The sequence below is a fragment of the Amblyomma mixtum genome, chromosome 3 (genome assembly GCF_055824585.1).
Source record: "Amblyomma mixtum isolate Tamu chromosome 3, ASM5582458v1, whole genome shotgun sequence".
Classification (NCBI taxonomy): domain Eukaryota; kingdom Metazoa; phylum Arthropoda; class Arachnida; order Ixodida; family Ixodidae; genus Amblyomma; species Amblyomma mixtum.
In genome coordinates this window covers 420,078,145-420,101,847 of record NC_143014.1, presented here as the reverse complement: position 1 = coordinate 420,101,847, position 23,703 = coordinate 420,078,145, and the positions used below count along the sequence as shown (strand labels likewise).

At 47.1% G+C, this 23,703-nt stretch overlaps 1 pseudogene; it reads left to right on the top strand.

Moving 5' to 3' along the window:
• Window positions 1-504: 504 nt before the first annotated feature.
• Window positions 505-16,782, top strand: LOC149357874 (uncharacterized; annotated as a pseudogene).
• The last annotated feature ends 6,921 nt before the right edge of the window (window positions 16,783-23,703 follow it).

Here is a 23,703-nt window from a genome sequence, read left to right as displayed (position 1 = left end):
TTAGGGAAAGCTCATTTTTAAGCACAGGTTTAGTGAGCCTCTGCTTAAATTTGAGATTTTAACAAGTTTACGCCGTCACAAGCTGCAGGAGCACGGAAAACGCGGCCGTCGCGCACGTCGGCTAAGGATTTGGCTGGCTGTACATGCTTGAAGTGTTCACGTTTCGTGCCCAGACAACAAAACGAGGGCTCAAACATTTAAAAAACAAATATTTTTGGTACTTGAAGTCTCTTCAGGCTGAACACCTTCTCCACACAAAATTTTTGCTGCCTGGGGCAGTGCGTTTATACAGCTGCTGGAGTGCACAGGGCCTTCCCAAGTCCCGACAGAATCGTTCCTTCCGCACGAGGAAGAAAGGGGAGAAAAAAACGAAGAATAGCCCCGTGGCTTTCGTTGCGGCACGCGCACGGCGCAGATCCCTTCTTTTTCGATGAGCGGCCATACCCTGCGTTTCTCGCATAGCCATCCTGACTGGCCCTCTCCCGCTACGACATAAGCACTGCCATGGCTACCGACTGCAACGTGCGTGGCTTCGCGCGTTTTTACAGGAAGTGGGGTGCAGCCACGGCAAGAGAGGCCATGCTGCAGCCGGGGAGTATCGTTCACCTGGAAGGACGCCGGTCGTCGAGCTCGCCCATCGCTCCGTCATCGTGGTCAGGCGCTAGGACAGCAAACTCGGAGAACAAGGAGCTCATGACGGCCGCCTGCACAGCCTTCCAGGTTGACGGCCACCAAGGCCGCATGCACGGGAAGTGCACCCCACTTGGAAGTGCTGCGAGGCGTCCTTCCAGCTACCACCACGGCGATCTGACATCGAAAGGTTCTCTGGTGAGTTTTGCCGGCAGTCACGAACGTCGACAAATATCGAGATTTGTTGGTTTTTTTTTAGCATGGTCCTAACTTTCCTTCCCTTTGCCTTTCTGTCTGGTCACGAGATCTGGTTGCGCCACACCCTGCGCCATCGTCGTCGCCGCTAAATCTCCAAACGGGCCAGGAGCAGCTTCGCCGCAAAATGCTGCGACAACAGGCGTCTTCTGCCTTCTGAGGCAAATAGAAAAAAAAATTGGAGCACGTTTCAGCTTCGCCATTAAGCGTGGAACGCGGCAGCGTGTTGCAGCGCTGCCAGGGAGTCCACTAAACGCCATCGCCCGCTCGGCGCGACGCCTTGCCCGTTGGTCAAATCGTTCGGAGTCTCTAGGAGGCCTCTTAAACAGATCATTCGGCGCCCGAAGAGATCAGGAACGGGATGCAGTGACGCTCCTTCCTGATTTGGCCGTTGTGTATCTGTTGGGATTGTAACTTTATAGGAAAGGAAAGGCGCAGTAACTTTCTCACATATAGATGGACCTATCAACCACGCTCTAAGAGAAGGGAGGAAGTTTGAAGTGAAAAAGAAAAAAACAGGAATAGAGGCCGTAATAGAGATATGCATCTCCGTTGGCTTCGGAATCGTTGACCACAACAACGCACAGACGCGTACTTGACATGCGTTTGGGCGGCACGGGTTCGATGACATCGCAGTTGTTGACATCCGCACAAAAATGACGCACGCAGGTCCGGTCGCCGCTGCTTGCCCGTCTGAAGACCGAATAGGTCGCAAAGGGTTGCACCCAGGCTGCCGCCTACAGGGACGAGACCATTGTGTTAGCACTGGGCTCTGCGCTCGGATCAGTTGGCGTCTTCAAAAGTTTTCTGCCGATACTGCCAATTCAAACCCACAACCTCTGTTCGGGTATAGTCCAGGATAAAGTACCCCGGGTCACAGAAATTACCGAAGCCCTCCACTACAGCGTCCCTCCGTCATAGCCTGAGTCATGTAGGAACGTAAACTCCTAAAATTTAAACGTAAACATAACATGGTAAGAATACCAACTGCCGTAGCTGAGCGCAAGCTTTTCGCATTTATTTTAATTTCTACAACGTGAAAGCTAGTTTAAAAACTTGATGGAGTAAAATACTATTGTTATCATGTGCCGTTTAAAAGTTCACATGATTACTCGTGCACACATCAGTGCACAAAGACACATTACGAAGTCAAAGACCACAACGCATTCAATAAGTTCATTTTTAAGAGCGTTAGCTCGTATTCATCCCGTTTCTTGATTTCTTGAGATCTGCTACCATCAAGAGGGTGGCCCCCATAGTAAATCAATATAGCAACCCATTTGGTGATTGATCCATGACGTCATTAGTATATTGAATTTGTGATTGGTGACGTCACTGATTTTGTGGCTGCATAACCGACCAGTCACATGTCTATGTTTACCAGCTTTGAACTCAGTAATTGTTGAGGGATCATAAAACAAATCAGAGTTTTTGAATCGTCTATATGAGTAGGACATGTTAGACACCTAATATTGTCTAATTAAGTTAATATTTACTTATGGTTAGGCTTAACACGGCGGCCATGCCGTCAGCACTCGGAAAAATAGCCCTCTAAAGAGTCGAAAAACTTTTTCGGACCAAATTGGTCAAAAATATCCGAATTCAAGGCGGTAGGCGTCCACTCGCTGTAAGGAATAGAAAAGTAGCCTAATCACGTCGCAATACATCACATGGGCGATAGATGGCGCTACAGAACAGCGAACGCTCGTTACTTCAGCGTCTTCCAGACGGTGGCGGCATTTTTAATCACTCCTGTAGGCTATTCTACGCGTGCTCGCCACGAAATCCTAAATAGCTGGGTTCGATTCCCAGATTCCCAGGCTCCCTGTGACGGCACGTGGCGCACTCTGTTCGCCAAGACAGAGTGCCGGCCATCATGCTTCGCCAACGTTTGCAGCCCTGGTCAGAAAAAGAGAAACAAACCAAGCTTGAAGAGACCTTCGCTTCCGCAGGCTGTCTTCATGAGATCACTGTGTCCCACTAGTTTTTTTTTTTTTCATTCTTCTTAGTTGCATATTTTGGTCTCGTGTCGGAAGGTGGCCGCAAGAAGCAATTCGGACACGAGCAATCGGCGTGCAGATCTGGCTCTTCCTTGCTCTGTTCCGTATGTGTGGTCTTTACTCTCGAAATAACCGATAACCATCGCCAGACATCGCCGTGTCTAGAGTGGAATTTGGAAAATATACCTCTACCATTTGACTAATCTGGCATGAATCCTCTTGTTTCTAAAAGAGTGGCAGAATTTGGGGTGTAAGCTTGTAGATGCGCACCCACTATGGGACCTGTCGGTCGAGGAAAGTACCGACAACCGTCCTGACATGGAAGGTTCTCAACCGAACTGAACATCAGTTTTCCGCATGTAGAATTATTCAGATAATCATTGTACATTAACCCACCGTTCTTACTACTTTCACTGAAAGCGGACTAAAATAATTACGAGTGCATTAGGCACATTTATTGTGCAACATATGTTACCCATGGAAGCGCCCATTATACTGGCGAAATATATCTTGGTTTTAGTCGATCCAAACGGTGCTGGACACTCACTAATTGCAACTTTCTTTGTCCTAAGGAACATTTTCTCCGCCCTTAAATTTTTGTTTCAACTTCTCCTGGCATATTTCGGGCACGGTATCCTTCGCTTCGGGGATACCAACAGCATGTATTCTGTCAAAATAGAAAAATGGGTTTATTCAACAGTTTGCTGAGGTCACCCTGCGCAGCATAGCTTCAAAATTTTAGAAATTGGATTATCGGGTTTTAACGTCCCAAAGCTACATGACCTTTGAGAGGCGCCGTTGTGAAGGGCTTCGGAAATTTCGACCACTTCCGGTTTTTTAACGTGCGTTGTCATCTCACAGTACACGGGCCTGTACCATTTCGCCTCCATATAAATTCGTCCGCCGCGGCCGGGACCGAACCCGTCTTTCGGATCAGCAGCCGAGCGCCGTAACCACTCAGGTACCGCGGCGGTGCAGATTTTACAAAATAAAAGTAATTCTGATAAACTACAGTATATTGGACACCTGGGAGAATATTAAAGGTGTGTTCGAATGAATGTGCGTAAATAATGATTGATACAACGATCTGCATCTGTGTGATAATTACGCCTCTTGGAAGGAGTAAAATGAAGACAATATCATTTGAAAGGAGTTTTTTTTTGTTTTTCAAATGCGAAATTAAATGATAAGTTTCGCGTCTGAAGCGTAAAAGTCATGTTCACTGCCCGAGGTTCGTAAAGGTGCACCAAAGCTGCAGCGCACTGGAGCTTTTCCACACTCCGGTAAGCAAAGACATGGTGTACTCATGTATCATAGATGTGGATGCCTTAAAGTATTTAAGATTTTATTCATAACCGCCTTTATTAGTTTACAAGGTCTCTTATTTTACATAGGCAGGAAGCGCCGTTTGCCTGCGCCTGCTCTTTGCGAGTAGCACCGTCTATGTGTGCGATATATGTGTACGTTTGCTGGCCGCTGAAAAACACCAGCATGGTAAAATCGAGAATTAAGCAGCCGCCAGTGAATTGAAATGACGTTTGCTCTTGGGGCCAGGCATGGGTTGTAGCGCCGTGTGGTAGGTACTTAAAATTGAGTCGAAACCACTTTCTTCTTGCGATCACAAACCAGCTGTAACAGAAAACATGAAATGAAATACGTCTTTAGTACCCAGTTGAAAGGAGCTTAGGCCCAGCGGCGATCCTATGGACAAAGAATGCAATTCAAGGCGGCCGATTATTCTGTGCCTCTAAAACACCACCGATATGAATGTCTCTGGTCAACGCACGCAGCAGTCCAGTGTAAACTAGCACGGTGCTGGCGCTGTGCTGTTTTGTCCGACTTATTAGTCGACGGGCCGCTCGCATCCCAGTTACGACAATCCCATCGTACCACAAATCTGGTACTAAGTGTCGGAGTGATACAGCAAAATATTTATACAACATTGCCCTTCAATTGTTTAATTTGTTCACGTTAGTACTGACGTGTATGCATTCATAAGCGAAAACAACAGAAAAAAAAGTAAGGGGGGCACTTCGTTGACCTAAAGTGCGGTGAGGCGAAAGCCTTAAGCGTGGTGTTGCTGCTTCTGTCACTGATGTGTGGTTAAGACGTTAAGCTTCGCCTCTAAGAGGGAGTTGCAGCCTTCGGGCTACGGCCGCTTATCTGTTTTTTCAGCCAGCGTCCGCTTCGGCGGATGCGGTTGTTGCGACGCGCGTCTTTACTCTCTCTGTTTTTCTCTTTCTTCTTATCTTTCAACTCTCTTCTTTGTGCACGTGGCAGAGGTGGTGGCTTGGCTTGAGCCAGTTGGCAGGCAGGCCTCGTGCACTTTCCTTTTCGTCCTCCTCTCAGTCGCAACCAACCAACGCGCTTCAAAGAGCGGAACGCGACAGCCTCTTGCAACGCTGCCAGCGCTTTTGGTTGGGTCATTGGGGAACTAGGCCAAGCCAGTTCGGTGGCATATGCTGGGACTGTAGCCCTCTTGAGCACCTGGGCGTTCCGCTGCACCAAGTTCGCAACATTACAGCCTACTGGGATTCACAAATTGTAACTCTACGGCGGCAAACACAGGCTTGGATGGGTAGGGAACTCTCAGTGTTTGCGAGGGCACAGGTCTGTAACATATTTTTGTTTGCAAAGCTCGCGTATGTCCTTCAAGTCCTGCATTGTGCGAGGAGGAAGGTGCAAGCAATACACAGCGTATTTGCAACATTCGTGTGCCGCTCTCAATGGGAGCCCATGAGGCGTGACAACTTGTTCCTTCCCTTAGAGGGTGGTGGAGTGGGCCTTGTTCACCTGTTCGTGCATCAACTTGTTTCTCGTTTTTTCTTTTTCAAATCGGCAAACCACCCGTTTCTGGTAGCTGTGCTGATTAGGCGGCTTAGTTTTCATTCGCCTTATTTATTCGCACCGACTGTGCAGGCTCGTGAGGGGACTATAAGGGAATTCCTTAAGGAATTCCCTTATAGTCCTTATAGTCCTACACTTCCAATTTACTCACTGTGCACTTCTCTTTAGATTACCTCTATAGCCTCTCGAGAAAACAGATGACCCAGGCTCTCACTGAGTCTTTGTTCCCTACACCATTGTATCGGCAGCCTTATCTGGGGTCTTTGGACATCAGTGTTCTAAAGCATGTTAGGCTGATGTGCATTCAGGCAGCCGCTAAAACGTTCTTTTTCAAACTACACACTGCGACGCTGCCTGTCAAGACATTTCTTAATGACAAGGAGATGTTTGTACCCTGGAATGTGAATTGCCATCTGTGTAACGTGCCTGAGACAATTGATCATTGCTTCATCCTGTGCCGTGATGCCATGTTCTTTTCGGACATACTACAACGAACTCTTAAGAAGGACATTGAAATTACACCATACACTATTAGATTTCTGCCTGTTGGCAAAAACTCTGTTGTGCCTTATGATTTGTTTGTGTTGATGGGACTATTCAGTGTTTGGAAAAGCCGTATGATGGACAGACATGCCGAGCCACCAAGATCGTCCAAATCTGTGTTTCGTGAACAGTGTGCATTGGTGAGGAGTGTATATGCTGCACGCGAAGAACCTCCAAGCTGGCTGCCATGCCTAGATGCATGTGTGTGCCTCCCTGAAGTTTGATGTTTTAATGGGGATGCAGTGTTGAGTTAGGGCTATGACAGGCTCGTATTAAGCAGCCCGGTAACTTGAGACGCGAACCAGTTTGATTGAAGTTTTTCCCCTTTTTGCTGAAGTTCTTCCATGCAATAAGGAAAAAAAAAGAGCTGGCACGGCGGAGTGGTAGCGTGCTCGTCTCGCACTCCGGAGACCGGGGTTCGATTCCCGAGCTCGGCCAATTTCCTTCTCTGTTTTATTTATTTATCTGGTCTGACTAGAAAGGTTAATTAGGCTAATTGGTTAAGTAAGGAATTATCTAAACTCAGACCCACTCATTTGAAGCATCACTATACGGTCCCTGTAATTGGTTGCATGGTTAGTAGCCAAAGTAGAATTGGCCCCGTTTGAAATTCGCGCACTGTGACGTCACGACCGTTTTGACCAATTGAAAAGCGTGACATTTCTGTCAAAAACTGCTGCTTACAAAGATGAGGCATTAAAGGCTTTCGTCTTAAAATACTCACCTCAGGAGGCAAGCTTGGTAAGGATCGAGCTGACGAAGTGGCTGATGTTTTTAGGCGCTTAGAACCAAGCTTAAATTCAAATTTCGTTTTTTACACCTAATGTCAAAACGAGTATAATTGTTTGCAGCTCGGGACTCAAGTGACGTTACAAACATGTTGAGAATCTACATTTAGTTAGCGGAAGCACGTAGATATATGCATACTTGCATGCGCTGCATACTTGCATGCGCTGCATACTTGCATGCCGACCGCGTCGGAGTTCTCCGCTTTTCGAGTTCGTTATTACGTCACCGCCAAATTACTGGACACGCACACAGACGACGATGATATAAGGGAAGGTGGGCGACAGAGGCAAATATGGGACTCACTTTCAGTTGGCTCGGTAACAGCGGCGCCTGCAAGCTGGGTTGATTGACCGTCGATGGTTCGCCCCAAACTCTACTCGGATGAGCTTCGATGCCGGCAATGACGGAGGCGTGAACGTGCCCATGAGCGCGTGCGTCCACGGCAAAAATACTCTGGGATAGCTGTCTATGAAGCAGATGGGAAGCGGTCACCGACAAGACGATCCTGAAGTACGATCTCTTAAAAGAGCGCCTACAGAGGCGCTCCGCTATCACTAGAGTGATAACTCGTTTTATTCCCAGTGTTCCGTTCGCAACCAAATTATGCATTTTCAAGAACCGCGTACTACTCATCGAGCACCGCGAATCAGTTCCGTCCACTTCACCCAGACACAAGAGACATGCGAACCAGTCGGGCGTTTGAACGTCAATTTTTAATGCGAAAGCGTTACTGGACTATGTTCGCGGGCTCGTGTTTCCACAGCGTGTCATCAAAACGTGTCGGCAGTAGCTGTGGAGACTCTGTAGAGATAAATTTATACGAGAGGCTTTATTCTAAAGAGGATGATACAAGCATGCTACGAAAAAGAAGAATTTTTGAAATCAGATGAATGGTTCATCAATTACAGCCCAAGGTGTCCAAAAAGTGGACGGAGTTAGGGCAGCTTGTAGCGCCAAATTTGAAAACGCCGGAAGTGTGAGAGCGCGTGATCGGATGTGTGAGCGTAGCGAAACCCTAGCGCCAATTTGAAAGCCCGAAATGGGTAGAGAGCGGAAATTATGGTTTAATGAATTAATTACAGAAATTAAAAATACAAATGAAACAAGCAACGCCTTACTGGTGAAGTAAGATCTATTAAGGTGAATTAGGGGAATTAAGGTGAAATAAGGTTGAAGTAGGGTGAAAAAAGGGTGAAAAGTACCATATAAAGTTAGTTATGGGTGAGATATACGCGAATTAATGTGTGATGGTTGCGAATTATTGGTGTCAAAGAAAGGCAAAGAGGGGCGACTAGTGCCGCGGAAACGTCAATGCTTTCGCATTACTCGAGTGCGGATACCGCAGTGATCTCGAACGTTTTTTGTGACCCGTTACAATTTGTGTGGTTGTACTGCGATTGGCGTTCAAGGATGGTGCGAATTGCAGCGTTTACTCTGCGCTTAACATACTTGGTGGTCACTGTCATTATAGAGCGGCAGAGTTAGGCTTGCGGTATCATCAAGAACACAGCAACCTGTGGCTTGTCACTATCGCAATGTGAAATTACGATTTTTGCTAGAGCTGATGACACTGCCCTATTCTTTTCTAATAAAACGCGAGTGCTGGAGGCGTTGCGTGTAACTGAACAATTTTTTTTCATCAGGTGCGTCTGTTAATTTTAATAAATGAAGGGTTCTGGGTAGGCACTGGGGAACAAAATCAAGATTTTTTTGAGGGCATCAGATTGGATTCCAAAGCTTTAGAGTATTTCGGTATTAATTTGCATCAGTATCGTAATACTGGGTCTTACTGAGATTCTCAGATATCGTTAGTTAGCCGACAAACCCAGGTTTTGTTGGACAGGGAGGTGTCTCTATTCGCACGAGCATATGTTTGCAATACCTTCTTGGTTTCCAAGCTTATGTATGTCATGTCGGTGTTGCTGTGTGCAAAAAAAAAGTACATGCAATTCATAGAATTTTTGCGACTTTTTTGTGGCGCTCTAAACGGGAATCTATGCGTTGAGACAAATAGTTTCTTCCTCTGGATGCTGCTGGAGGTGTTCTTCAGCATTTGGTTCTTCATCAAGTTCTTCCAAGATTTTTCTTGCTGCACTTGCTGTGTGTCCGGTGGCAGCATCCAGATCACAGTTCCTTGGCAGCGCACAGCGCCGTGCAGATTTGCCTGCAGCACCCATGCGTAATTGCATGGCCATTCACAGTCAAGCGCTAAGTGGTCGCCTCGTTTGCACGACATCTCCATCTGCCCCGTTATTTTCAAGATCTTGTGGACTTCTACAGCATAAAAGCGGAAAAGAGCGACTTCTTTCTCTTCTGTTTATTGTGTCACCGGTTTCGTTTGATGCGTTTTTGTGGAACGGAGTTCGGTAATCAGTCGCTAATAAATGTGATTACGCCCAAAGGCTGCACTACGAGACACAAGAAGAATACTCGAGTGACTTTTTGCTTGTCAGAGGAGTGAAAGTTGCTTTTCCCGGCTTGAAGAATTTACCGCGTATAGGGTGGAGTAGGGAGTGGCGTAATCAGCTTCAAAATTAAAATTAAATTTTTGCGATAGACCAGTAATTAAAAAGGAACACACGGCTTCGAGGACGTAACAAGAACAAGACAAGGATTGATCAGGGGGCATTAAGATTTGACACAAGAAAAAGGTAAAACATAGGCACCGTAGTTGTTTTAATTCAAGAAAAGAAATCTGGTCGGCGCGAGGCATTTTCCTGTCACTTTGTCGAGATGAGAGCCCCAAAACCATCAAAGCAACCTGAGTGGTCAAAATTACGCCGTGTGGTTAAGCGTAATTCAGAACAAGCATAGAGCGGCGAATCACCACACGAAAGGAGCAAATGGAGAAAGGAGAAAGACTGAAGGTTATACACCAAGTAGCCACTCAAAGGGAGCGTTGGCCTTCATGTTTGTAGGTAAAGCTTTAATTTCGAAATAGAAAAGCAGAGCGCAAGGGATGAGACATGATGTAGGCTTACTTTGTCGAGCTGAGCTGCCATGTGTTGTTCATAATCAGGCGGGAAAGTCAGCTCAGTCAAAGGAAACAGGAGCTCATTAAGCTTTCCTTTCTTTCCGCTTGTGAAAGGTTTGAGGGATTTTTCCAGTCATTTTGTCGTCGGAGTACGTTTTTGAAGTGTTCGCGTTTCGTGCACAAAAAAATGAAATGAGCGCGAACACATTTAAATATCAAAACATTTTTTTACTTGTACACTCTGCAGGTTGAATATTTTCTCCGCTCAATATTTTGTGCCTGAGGCGTTGTGTTTATAGAGCTGCTCACGTGTACTTGGCCTTCCGAAGTCCAGCCAGCATTGTTCCTTCTGCACGAGGAAAGAAGAGGAGAAAAAATAAAGAATAGCCGCGAGGATTTTCGTCCCGGCACGCGCACGCTGCAGCGCCGTTCTTTTGGGATCTGCGGCCATACCCTGCGTTTCTCTCATAGCCATCCTCACTGGCCCTCTGCCCGCTGCGACAGAGGGACTGCTGTGGCTACCGACTGCAACGTGCCTGGCTTGGCACGTTTTTACAGGAAGTTGGGTGCTCCCATGGCAACAGCGGCCATGCTGCAGCCTGTGCGAATCGTTCACCTGGAAGGACGCCGGTCGCCGAGCTCGCCCATCGCTCCGTCACCGTGGTCCGGCGCTACGACAGCAAACTCAGAGGACAAGGAGCTGATGACGGCCGCCTGCACAGCCCTCCAGATTGACGGCCACCGAGTCCGTATGCACGGGAAGTGCACCCCACTTGTCAGTGCTGTGAGGCGTCCTTCCAGCTACCAGCACGGCGATCTGACGTCGAAAGCTTCGCTGGTGAGGTTTGCCGACAGTCATGATTGTCGACAAATAATGAGATTTGTTTTGATTGTTTTGTACCATGGTTCTAGCCTTCCTTTCCTTAGAGCGTGCCTCCCGACTTCAAGGCGTCGGCCGAAACATACCCGACCGAACGCAACGTTCTCTTCAATGCGCGGCATCACCTACCCTGATTTGTTCAAAGAATTTTCGTTGCACAGGCAACCTTTGAATGCCTATGGCTTGGTGCACACCAGAAGCGAATCAAGCCATCGCTGACGCTTTGAACTGAAGCTTGGCTTGTGGCCGCTTTTCTCCGGCTCGGCTAATTATTAGTAAAAGGGTTCACTTGAGTCGTATGTAGCATACGCAAACGCGCTTAGAATATAGGCTTATTTTGCAAATGGAGCTCTCGCGTATACGCTATTCAAAACTAATTAAGAAGCCACGCTCTGTAGAGATGCCTTACCGCGTTTAGGACTTGGATATGAAGCTGCCGCTTAGCTGTTCAACATGCATGAAATATGTTAGGCATTTCGCCATTCTAAGTGTATGCAAGCGATCTCTCGCCAACCACATGCAAGCATATGCTGGGTTCAGGAGAGGTGCTTTCTGCGCTAAGAACCAAAATCACGGAGAATAAAAATAAGAATAAAAATCATCAGACAGGAGAGAGAACGAGTGATGCGTGCGCTGAGTGATGCGTGCGCCGAAAAATTCCAACCAACCAAAAATGCCTCCACCGAAGCGACGACGCTGGTTTGTGCATCAGATATCGCAGGTGCCGAAGAAATCCCAGTGATGTCACCACAGGATGAGCTCAATGGGGAGGGAGTATTCGTGAATATATTCATGAAAATTTTGAGCAACGGTCAGTCTTTCATCATTCTGGGTGGCGTCATGGCATTTCTCTTTGCATATATAGCGTACATGTTTTAGTCCATTTGTAGGCTAACTTGCGACAGGGGTTCCGACCTATGACATACGCACAATTCGATTGCACGTTTTTTGAAACTGCATTTTCTCTTAGGGTGCGGTTGAGGTGCTCACCGAGATGTACAGATGTGAAGTTGGAGGCTAACTCAATTCCGGGGTTCGCAGCGATGACGTATGCAACTTTAGTTGCATGCTTTAATGCGCGGTTGAAGTATCCACCGAGATGTCAAGATTTGGCAGCTACTGCCCCCTTTCCTTTCTTCAAAAACGTTTCCTTTCCTCAAAATACATTTTTTCGCACTTATCCACGTAAGCGGACTTAAGTGCCCTCAGAATTTTTTTTCTGTCCTCAGCGTGAAGCAAGGCACCGTCGGCTCCCATTCCGATGCTTAACCACTAGTGGTTACATGCTAGCATGTGAGGGATGACTGGAAAAACTCAGCGACGTAGCATTGCGTACACACCCGGTCAATTCTTTAGCAGCATTGTGCGACCGTAGGTGGACCAGGGGTGGCCCAGTACTATAGTTTGGTTTGGTTTATTGGGGTTTAACGTACCAAAGCTACTCATGCTATGAGAGACGCCGTAGTGAAGGGCTCCGGAAATTTCGACCACCTGGGGTTCTTCAACGCACACTGACATCGCACAGTACAGGGGCCTCTAGAATTTCGCCTCCATCGAAATTCTTCCGCCGCGGTCGGGATCGAACCCACGTCTTTCGGGTCAGCAGCCAAGCGCCGTAACCACTGAGCGACCACGCCGGGGCCAGTACTATAGGGGAAGATGTCATTCTGTACGACGGCAACGAAGCTGACATCCTGATTATATAGTAGGAAATGTAGCTTTTGTAGTGCACCAAGTGTAGAAGCTATTTTGCCCACTTTTATTTCTTGAAGCCAGAAAAGTTGGAATTGTCAGAGGTATTTCTTGGTGAAAGTTGGCAACATTGCGAACGGAGTACGTTGCATACACTAGAAAAGTACGTGTCGGGAGAAAAAAAACTTTGACAACCACAGTAATGACAAATTGTGAGCGCTTAGTGAAAAAAAAACGCAAAAAAATGTGCAAAGCACATAATAACAGTTTAGCATCACGAACAGAGCAGCCCGTCAGCAATGGTTCTTAGAGCAATTTTACTCTACTCTGGTAAGCGGAAAAATTACCGAAGACACTTTGGAATTTGTAAACTGTGCTTGGCGAAAGCCTTGCGGTCAACTCACTGCCGCTTCGCCGAAGCGCTTGGCGCGGAATCACTGGGCCGCTTCGGAGCCATGCGTTTCAATCACTCGTCGGCAACGAGACGACTGGCGAAGGAGCGGCGGTGCAGCTGCCGCCGGCGACGCGCGCGCGCTCGTTCTACCCCTACTATGTGACGTCAGGGTTGCTATGCACAGCTGCGCTACCCACCGGCGCGACGGTTGCTGAGGAGGGGAGGAAGTTGCGACGCTGCGTGGAGGAAAGGCCACAGTTGACCAATGTCTTATCCGGTGGCGGGAAAACCTTCCGGCGCAACTTGTGATTTGTAATGCCACGTTTGAGAGAGAGAGAGCATTTTCACACACTGGTGCCGATAGCAGCCTCATATCGGACAATTACGCCCATCTCGCCCAACAAATAGACAATATGGGCGACGACTACTGGCCTCAGTATAGAGCAGAGTGCAAGACAGTTACTGCGCCTTTCATTTCCCCGAAAACTATTTCAGAGCGCAGGTGTTTGGCGCCCGTTTCTGCGTTTCGCGCCATCGCCGTTGCCGTCGCCGTTGTCCGTTGTAACCAGCAGGGACACCTTAGTCGCGCTTTAAGCTGCGAAACGAATTGAGCGGGAGCTTGGAAAGCAAAGGGTAAAATTCGTAAATTGGTTTTTGAGGAACGGAAATGGCGCAGTATCTGTCTCACACATTTCGGTGGACGCCTGACCAGAGGGAAGGCGCATAACTGCCCTCTTGGAACCGTGAACACCTCAATTGGCACGATTCCGGCGATCGGACGGAGACCGCGAGCATGGACGCACACTGCCAGCATGGACGGACACTGCCAACACGGACGGACACCGCAAGCATGAGAAATTATAGGCTTTCGCCTTGATATACGACAGAATTTTTTTTGCATTGCAGTGCATAATAGAGGTGAAAAAATTGCCACGCAGGCTTAGTTCCGGTTTTGCAAAGAACTTCTCCTCATCGACGCACTGCAATTTTTTTTTACTTTCTTCTGAAAGATTCTATCAGCTAGCACACGGAAGACAAATGTGCAACATTTGCTGATTATTGTCAAGTGTGTTTCGTCCTGTAATATTGCACTTCATTGAACAGTACTTTCCTGAACCCTATTTTTTGCCTCAAACTGAAGTTCCGCTTTTTCCAAGTGGGTGTTAGCTACACGGGCATTGTTTTTTTCTTCCCCAGGGTTACAATACACGTGGTCTCGTAATGTGTCTCGTGCAGCCAGCGGCCCAGGCTCGGCTCACCGATGTACGGGGAGACGCGCCTGCATTGCGCCGCCACACGGATCTCCACCTGCGGCGTGGTGGATCCTTAGAAAGCAGCGTCGGATCAGCCGACGACAACGTGCACCTCACGCCTGCAGGTGCATGGGCACGGAGGACGCTCGGACGAAGCACGCGGAACCGCGTTCGCGGCTCGCGGCTGCCCTGCTGCTGCTGCTGCTGCTCACCTGCGCCTTGGTGAGCTTAGCCTCACGTGCGCTCACCTTAATGGATACTGCTTCACATTGTTTCAATACAAAATCGCAGAAATAATGACAGGGAGCAACCCGACGAAGTGCTTTCCACCATCCTGCACAACCTATTGGAAGGGATACGGAGTAGCTCTTGCGCAATCCCGTTGCCTCGAAGACACAACAAGTGAATGCGTGCATCTTAAGCACATCCCAAAATGAGCGGGATAGTTTATCGGACTGAGCTTCTTTTCTGTCCTTTGAACATTGTTTTCGTATCCTTAAGGTGCACGTTAAAGAACAACAGGTGGTCGAAATTTCTGAAGCCCTTCACTACAGCGTCCCTCATAGCCCGAGTCACTTTGGGATGTTAAACCCCTACAAACAATAAACCTTAAGGTGCATGTCGCTGCGTGTTTTAAGGCACCTTGATCGTTTTTCAGAGAATAGCACACTTCTTCATATTTATAATGAAGCGATCTCGTCCTGCATGATTTTATAGATGTTTAGATTCAAAACACTTCGGATTGAACTTACTCCTTTGGTACCCATGTCTTTTGGACCCTACGTTTAACCTTCTTGCACATCCCATTCTGGTTTCCTGCAGACTTACTGCATGCGTTTATTTCTTTTCCTCCTCTGTGAATCAGCGCATATCTGCTCAAAATGTCCGCCGCTTTCAACCCCACTTCCTCAGGCTTTCTTCCCACAATTGTTTTTTTCACCGTTAGCTTGCTCAACCCGAGTCTGTTCCTCATCTCCTGCACTGTTTCTTGTTCTGCCTTTAGCACCCAAGCCTGATCTCTCAAAAGCTATTTGGTTTACTTTTTGCTCCAATAGCACTTCTATCATTGAGCGAAATATGCCGTGCTCAAAAGTATGCCCTGACGCAATTACTCGTTCCCAGATAATCAGCACTAGTTATCAGGAATTTCAGACAACTGCTACCTAGCGCCGCAAAGTTTTGCAGCCCATGCAGCTTCAAGGGAAAATTCGTGCATTCGGTAGAATTATTCGTACACATAAAAAATTGGGCTTTCCTCATAATTTATGTTCTAGGTGATGTCCAGTACCTCCTAGAAGCAGCGTCGTCTCCATGCCTCAGCTAAAGTTTGTTCCAAAACCGTTAAATTTTAACCATTGGGCTCCTGTGGAAACGGCTTAATTTTACAGCCCTTCGAGTTAATAATGACAATTTTTCAAGAATACATAGCTCCAGTGGTTTGGTAGTGCGATTGCTTAGTAGCGCCATGGAGCCGAACATCGTCCGGCGGTGTGCTGTGCGGCGGTATCTGTATGAGGCATCCACCTGCTGCGTGGTGTTTAGGGGAGATTTGTCTCTCTCCACTTTCCACCTGTCACCGTCTCCCTCTGCTCCTGCCCCTCTACCTTCCCCATTGCCACTTGTATGGGAAAGGAGGGAGGCGCCGTATGAAGAATGCCACATCAAAAATCAAAATGGGTCAAAGGAAATGACTCAGCCAACAGCAGGCCTGCGTACAAAATATGCAGTTTCTTGAAGAACTATCTGTGCTGAAACTAGAGGACCGGTGACACTAATTTTTAGGCTCAAGCTGTTCATTGCATTTTGTTTGGTATGTATCTCAGAGCAACTGCGCCAAAAATGAACTTCTTTGGTGCAGCGAATAATTAGTAATGAAATTTTTAAAAGTTACCCTGAGGCGTGTGGTAGGATTATCAACAATAGTTCGCTTGCATTTCATGACGCTCACGTGCTTCCCCAGGGCTGAGGGCTCAACAATTGAACAGCTCACGGCGCGTAGTCAGCGATGTGGAGTGGGTTGTTCGTTGTTCGAGCTAGGGGTGCAGAGGGGTGAATGGGGTTGTATCGAGAGAGGGACAAAGGTAGCAAAGGTGCGTGTTCATCCAGTTTCTGTCTAACTTCTGCGTGATTTCGGGGGCTCCACCGCAATTAGCTACGGAAGGCCACTGCACCGAGCCTGCGGAAGGCAGTTTTTGAGCAGAAGACGGCGCTGTCGGTCTATGACGTCACTCAGGCTGCTTCAGTATGGCCGTTGGTGCCAAGGGAATGGGCTTAGAGCCGATAACTTCTAAATGCATTTTCTACCTCAAACGCGCGCCTATTGCCCGACTTTTTTTTTTTAGGTACGCAAAACATCGTCGTGTCTAGTACCTGCACAAAAAACCGCCATTTTGATGGTAGGTCATGTCATGAGCTCTTTACGCTTGCCCCAGCCATTTCTTCTGGCATCGCTCAGCAAGAGAAACCTGGGTCTCAAAAGACCCGCGGATGGCTCTGTTTGGAACAGCCACTTGCCAGAGCAATGACATATCGCATAACCACTGCGCCTATGTGCCGGTAGTGGTTTGATGGATCAGAATAAATTAGACGGATTTGGAATAGTATCAGACTTGCACTAGATTCGGAAGTTAAAGACAAAGAACAGAGGATTGGAGGAGAATCAGAGCTGGAATAGACTGGTTAGTGACAGAAGCATGCTATCGCATCATCTTGGCATCAATCCAATTGATAGCCCGTACATTTTTTCTAGCGTATTCATACCAAGCAGTGACTATGTTTTGTGTTATTTGATGCTCTGTTTTCTCTAAGCAACAGAAAAATTCTCCAGAATTCACATTTTCACAACACGGTGGGTCCCATCTCGTGCTGCAAAGCTATAAGGCAGGCATCTCGCTAGCTCTCGTTGTGATGCTCAGTGCAGGTCTATTTTCTTCTTTTTTTCGCACGTTTCCTTTCTCTTTTTCGCAGTTGCGTGCGCGGGGATGGCGAAAGTATGATGCGCCACATATCCTTTCCAGCTGATGCGCGGAAAGGTCTGAAAGGGTGCACCACATTTGAAGCGCTCGTATATCGCTTGGATCTCAGCCCATCCTTTCCTGCTCCGCGTGCAGCCAGTTGCACCTCTACGTTGTCGATACTACTCCCCTTCACGCTATTCATACGGCAAAGCATATGGATTCTTCCCAGATCGCGTATATGAACAAAGTGCTTTGACAATATGTTAGTATACGTTAGCATCTTGCTTAGATAGGCGAGCAGCACGCCTTGCGGGTATTTTCGATTTATATCTTGGGTTGCTTGAAGAGAATAAGAGCGTCCTCAATGACACCTTAAATTGCCGAGGCTGCTGCTGAGTGTCCACTATACAAGGATATGCTTCGCGTTAACGACGTCAGTATGATTTGAATTCGCATGCACAATTTTTCAGTTCCACGCAGAGTTCCTGAGCTGTTGGCGATGCAGTATTTGATGCGTGCTGTCCAAAGCAGCCTCTAGAAATGAGAGTAACCAATTAGACTCGGATTAGGTTCAGATCCCACCGGCGGCATGTGGTTATTTTTTTTTCTGCTTTTCTGGTCAATTAGCTTTAAGCGATAACATATTCAGTAATATTCTAAATTGAGCAACAGCACAAAATAAACAAATTCATTAAAAATCCTCTGTGCCCCTTGCTTTCTGTGGCTGTTGGCTTCTCTCATATTTATAACGAGCCCCTCATTCCCCTTACCTTGTTTGCTTAATTGCTTAGCGAGGGCCTCGGTTCTGGCAGCCTTGATGCCATAGGAAGCATAAGAGGGTTCTCACACAGCTTCCACCCTCGCCGTTCGATTACGTTCTACGTCACATCAGCGATAACTCAGGTCGTGCTATGTCCGCCGCTTAAAAAAGAACGTCGGTGGCGCTGATGGACACTCTCAAGGTTAGGTTATTTGTAAACATAAATACCCCCGAAAGCAGAAGATTTGACAGGCTTCGCCGTAGCTCAGCGGTAGAGCACCGGACGCGTAATTCGGAGGTCGTGGGTGCGGATCCCACCTGCGGCATGTGGTTGTTTTTTCTTCTGCTTTTCTAATCAATTAGCTTTAAGCGATGATATATTCAGTAATATTCTAAATCGAGCAACTGCACAACATAAATAAATTAATTAAAAATCCCTGTGCCCCTTGGTTTCTGTGGCTATTGGCTTTTCTCATATTTATAACGAGCCCCTCATTCCCCTTACCTTGTTTGCTTAATTGCTTAGCGAGGGCCTCGGTTCTGGCAGCCTTGATGCCATAGGAAGCGTAAGAGGGTTCTCACGCAGCTTCCACCCTCGCCGTTCAATGACGTTCTACGTCACATCAGCGGTAACTCAGGACGTGCTACGTCCGCCGCTTAAAAAAGAACGTGGGTGGCGCTGATGTACACTCTCAAGGTTAGGTTATTTGTAAACATAAATACCCCCGAAAGCAGAAGATTTGACAGCCGTCGCCGTAGCTCAGCGGTAGAGCACCGGACGCGTAATTCGGAGGTCGTGGGTTCGGATCCCACCGGCGGCATGTGGTTGTTTTTTCTTCTCCTTTGCTAATAAATTAGCTTTAAGCGATAACGTATTCAGTAATATTCTAAATCGAGCAACAGCACGAAATAAATAAATTAAAAATCCCCTGTGCCCCTTAGTTTCTGTGGCTGCTGGCTTCTCTCATATTTGTAACGAGCCCCTAATTCCCCTTACCTTGTTTGCTTAATTAGACTTAGGTTTCTCACGTTACTGGTGTCTAGGCCTCACTTTGCCACTAAATGCGCTATGACAAGCGCCTTTTGCTTGCTACGGCTCCGGCCTGAGTTATTCGTAAATCGAAACAGTTCACGAAATCGCCGCGAAGGAGAGCGCTGTCCCGAAGGGATCACAGCGCGTAAAAATAATGCTGTGGAAAACTAATAGCTACTTCAATATTCTTTTTAATAATCATCGCTGGCATAACGTGCAAACGTTGAGTTCACATGCGCAATGGTTGGCAACGTATCTAAGGTATTCGAGACTTAAGTTTCGCATATAAGGGCGCGATGCGTTAGCGTTCATGGCTCCCTGTAGCGGTTATGGTTCTTGGCTGCTGACTCGAAAGACGCGGGTTAGATCCCAGCCGCAGGGGTCGAATTTCGGTGGAGGCGAAATTCCAGAGATCCGTGCGCTGTGGGATGTCATTGCATGTTAAAGAACGCCAGGTGGTCGAAATTTCCGGAGCACTCCACTACGGCGTTCTCATAGCCTGAGTCGCTTTGAGACGTTAATCCCCCTAAACTATACTAAACCCATCTTTTCTTAGAACACTTCCACTCTGCAATTTACTAGCAAAATGCGCCTAGTCATTCGTCATTCGTGCTCTACGTCAATACGTCATTACGTCAATACCTCATTCGTGCTCTGACATACGCCGGCTCACGCGAAGCGCGGTGTTGACTAGCGTAGTGAAGATTTTCGCTTCAGAATACAACCCGCCGACAGAAATGTTCAGGAGGAAGACTTATCGACTACGCCGGCTGTTCGAAGTGTTATTTCCGCAGGTGATTTCAGAATATTCTTTGTGCAACCACAGGGGCATTGACTATACATGTAACGATGCAGGCACCATTCTTGACGGTACTCCGGCAGCCTTTGTAACCTGAGGGGCCTGTGTCTGACTGCTGCGATCTTTGTAAGCCAAGTCGCTAGTTCAGCAACAAGCCCTCTTCTTTCGTTTGTGTGTACTGCGCAGGAGGTCGATCGCCTGGGCGTTCTGAGAGATCCCGACGGGGCCTGGACTGGCGCCTTGGGTGAAGGCGGTACTCTGGGCGTTTTCTTTTATTAATTTTTGTTACACGTTAAAAAACGCGAGTTTCCAATGGTAACCAAAGCGAATAAAATCAATGCGATCAGGTATTAACAGCTTTTCCACTTTATTTAAGGATGTAACATTTTGTTGAGAATTACCAACCTTGATTTGATAGACTAACGTCATTATATTTTTTCTACATTTTTCCGACCTTCCTGTTTTCGGTAAGTAAAATCAAAGTAGATTTGAAAGCTTCCATCCCAATATGTCGATAATAAATTTCGCACAAAAGTGATTTGCTTCAAAAGTAAACTACACCTACGCCAATTTCTCCACAGTACGGCGCCACTGGCTATTGAGCTACTGGGCGGAAATACTGCATAAGTCCAGTATGAAATTCTCCGCAATAGAAGATTGTTTCCAATTGCCGAGAGTCTTCTCCACTTTTGTTTATACTTCCACATCCATTCCGAGAATTTCAGTTCTACGGAATAGGGAAAACGACTATGGAAAGAAATACTTAGACGTCACAAGCTGGTATCATTCGAACACTTCGCTGGCGAGCTTGATGGCGCCGCGACACCTTGGTTGCGTGCCTTCAGTATATAGCTTTGGAGATTGCGCTTCCAATCTAAAAGAAAAAGCTGCTGGCTATTTCCTGCTGTGAGCCGCGTCATGAACACCAAGGTACGCACCACCGCATAGCCTATGCAGATGGACGTTAGCGTTTAGGATGTAATCTTCATCACTGGCTTGACACTACTTTTTTTCTAGGACTCACCACTCAGTTCTGCCCGTCAGCTGTTTTATTATTGAGTTCTTGAGTGCGCCTCCAATAATAATAATAATATATAAATAACCCCCACGGCGGCTCAGTGGTTTCGCTGCTTGGCTGCTGACCCGAAAGTCGCGGGTCCAAGCCCGGCCGCGGCGATTGCATATCGGTGGAGGAAAAATGCTAGAGGCCTGTGTACTGTGCGATGTAAGGGCACTTTAAAGAATCCCAGGTGGTTGAAATTTCCGGAGGTCTTTATTACGTCGTCAATCATAGCCTGAGTCTCTTTGGGACGTTAAACCCCCAAAACCATAAATCATTAATAAAAAATTTCCCTCCTAGTATGCTTTTTCCGGCTTGCACTTCTGGTTTTTCTTGTTATGATGTCCTAAAATCCCGACTGTCACGCATATGTTTTCACGAATCTGGGAAGGTAGCTGCTTCACCCACGAGTCGCCTCACTGAACTGTTTGAACATGTGAAACACTTCTGCATGATTCAATTATCAGGTCTCTATGGTGGGGAGGGGTGTCTTTAACACTAAATGGACTGTACAAAAGAGGGAAAGTACAGGTTCACAGGCTGCAAACGGATAACTCTCCAGCTTTCAACATTAATTCAACCATTTAATCGCAAAACAACGCTCTAATTTCTTGAAACAGAAGTTCCGCCGGGAGGAACGCTTGGTAGGTAAAATGCGATGTTGCGCTAGTTATTTCGATGTCGCTCTGCCATGGAGGAAACAACCCCGCTGTTTTCTGCACTTTTAGATTGGTTACCCCTCATCAATTCAAAAGATATATGAAAAAACTGCTTGCTAAAATAATAGTTTAGCTCCGTTTATGGCACCTGCTGCGACGGCAGTCGACCTTTCCTAACTCTCCAGGAACTGGCCGATTAAGGCAAAAAGTCAAGATATTGGAAAACGACATCCTTTCAAATTACTGATCCCGGAGTAGAGTACCATACACAGCGTATTTTGGAGATTGCCTGCAATTCATATAAAGAAAAAAATTCCGACGATTACGTTACTTCCTAATGCGAAATTTGAGCGCAGCTCATTAGCTGTTTAAGCTTTTGGATAGACTCAGGCAAGGAATTCGAGCAAGATATGTATGTACAAATAAAGACAACTTATTTTTCACACATATTCCTTCCTCAAGAAGCACTCCATTAACAGTTATTGTTTGTCGTTAAGGAAGCTTCGTGGTCGAAGAGATAGATGGATATACAGGGTCTGTTCTGAAAGTAGTAGGACTGGTTTTTTCCTGGCGAACGGGCGGACGAGAGGTGGTCTGCGCGTGCAGGATCGTTGAAGGGGGATATTGGGAATGCTGGGGAAAATCGGCAGTCGGCTCTCGGCCATTGAAGAGAGGAGGTCGCTTGTCCTCTGAAACTCTGTCTAAACGTCTCGTCACGCAGAATCATCGAGCGTTTACTGAATCAGTGATACGCGATCAAATTTTGAGTAAATATTGGTAAAACGGGCAAAGAGACTCAAAACATGATTAAGGAGGCCTACGGTGACGCTTCCATTGGTAGATAAGGTGTTTTTTGAGTGGCACAAGCTGTTCCGAGAAGGTAAGAAAAGAGTGGAGGAGGACGACTGCTCCAGACGCCCTTCGACCAGCAAGACCAACGAAAATGTGTAGCGAGTAAAACATTTACTTAACAATGATCGCAGACTGAGTATCAGAATGATTGCTGATGACTTGAGCATTCCTCAAACCCAAGTTTTTGAGGTCGTGACAGAAAACTTATCCATGAGGAAAGCGTGCGCGAAGTTGGTGCCGGGAGTGTTGTCAGAGGAGGAAAAGGCCAACCGGTAGGATCTTCTTCTTCATGTGAATGAGGACCCCGATTTTTTGCCCAGAACAAGGCGGCAACGCTGCCTCAGCCCCCCTACAGACTCGACTTGGCCCCGCCAGACTTTTTTCTATTCCCGAGAATAAAATCGACGCTCAAGGGGAAACATCACGCATCGGTAGAGGTGGTTCAACAGGGCGTGACGAGGGAGCTAAACAGCATTCCGGTCCAGGCGTTCCTGGAGGCGTACGAAAAGTGTAAAACTCATTGGCAGCAGGGTGTAGGTACGGAAGGGTGCTGCTACCTTGAAAAATTGTAATCGTTTGTAGTGTTCTCTTGAATAAATTTTGTTTTGAAAAAATGAGTCCTACTACTTTCAGAACAGACCATGTATGCTCGACTTGCTGCGCCAATGCCTGGTTCTCAAAGACGAGGTCTGCGGAAGTATTTCGCGAGGTTGTCAGCCATGGGAGGCGTTACGAGTGAGAGGAACGGGATGGTCTCCCGCAAAAGTAAGAAATTCCTGTTTGTATTTATATCTACATTAAAGTTCCCACCCAGTCTCCCACCCTGGCAGGTGGCGGTTGATGGTTGATTGCGAAAGTTCGCTCACCATTCTCAGCGCTCACGCATGCAGCCTACATCTCTCTGTCATCACCCCACGCACCTATAAGCGCGATTCAGGCGTTCATTGAACCAGGGAGCCAGTTATGCGCACTTCATTTCCTTAAAATTATCGGAGAGTAAAGCATTCTGGCACAAAGATGTCAGTCCCAACGCGTGCAGCGCTCATCTTTCACCACCGCCGCGTAACTTAAAGCACAATTGAGGTGTCCAATGTTCCAAGAGGGCAGTTATGTGTCTTTCCTCTGGTTCACGCGTCCACCTAGATGTGTGAGACAGATACTGCCCATTTCCGTTCCTCAAAAACCAATTTACCAATTTTACCCTCTGCTTTCGAAGCTCCCGATCCATTGTTTTCGCAGCTGTGTGAGATAGATACTGCGCATTTCCTTTCCTCAAAAGCCTATACCAATTTTACCCTCTGCTTTACAAGCTCCCACTCCATTGGT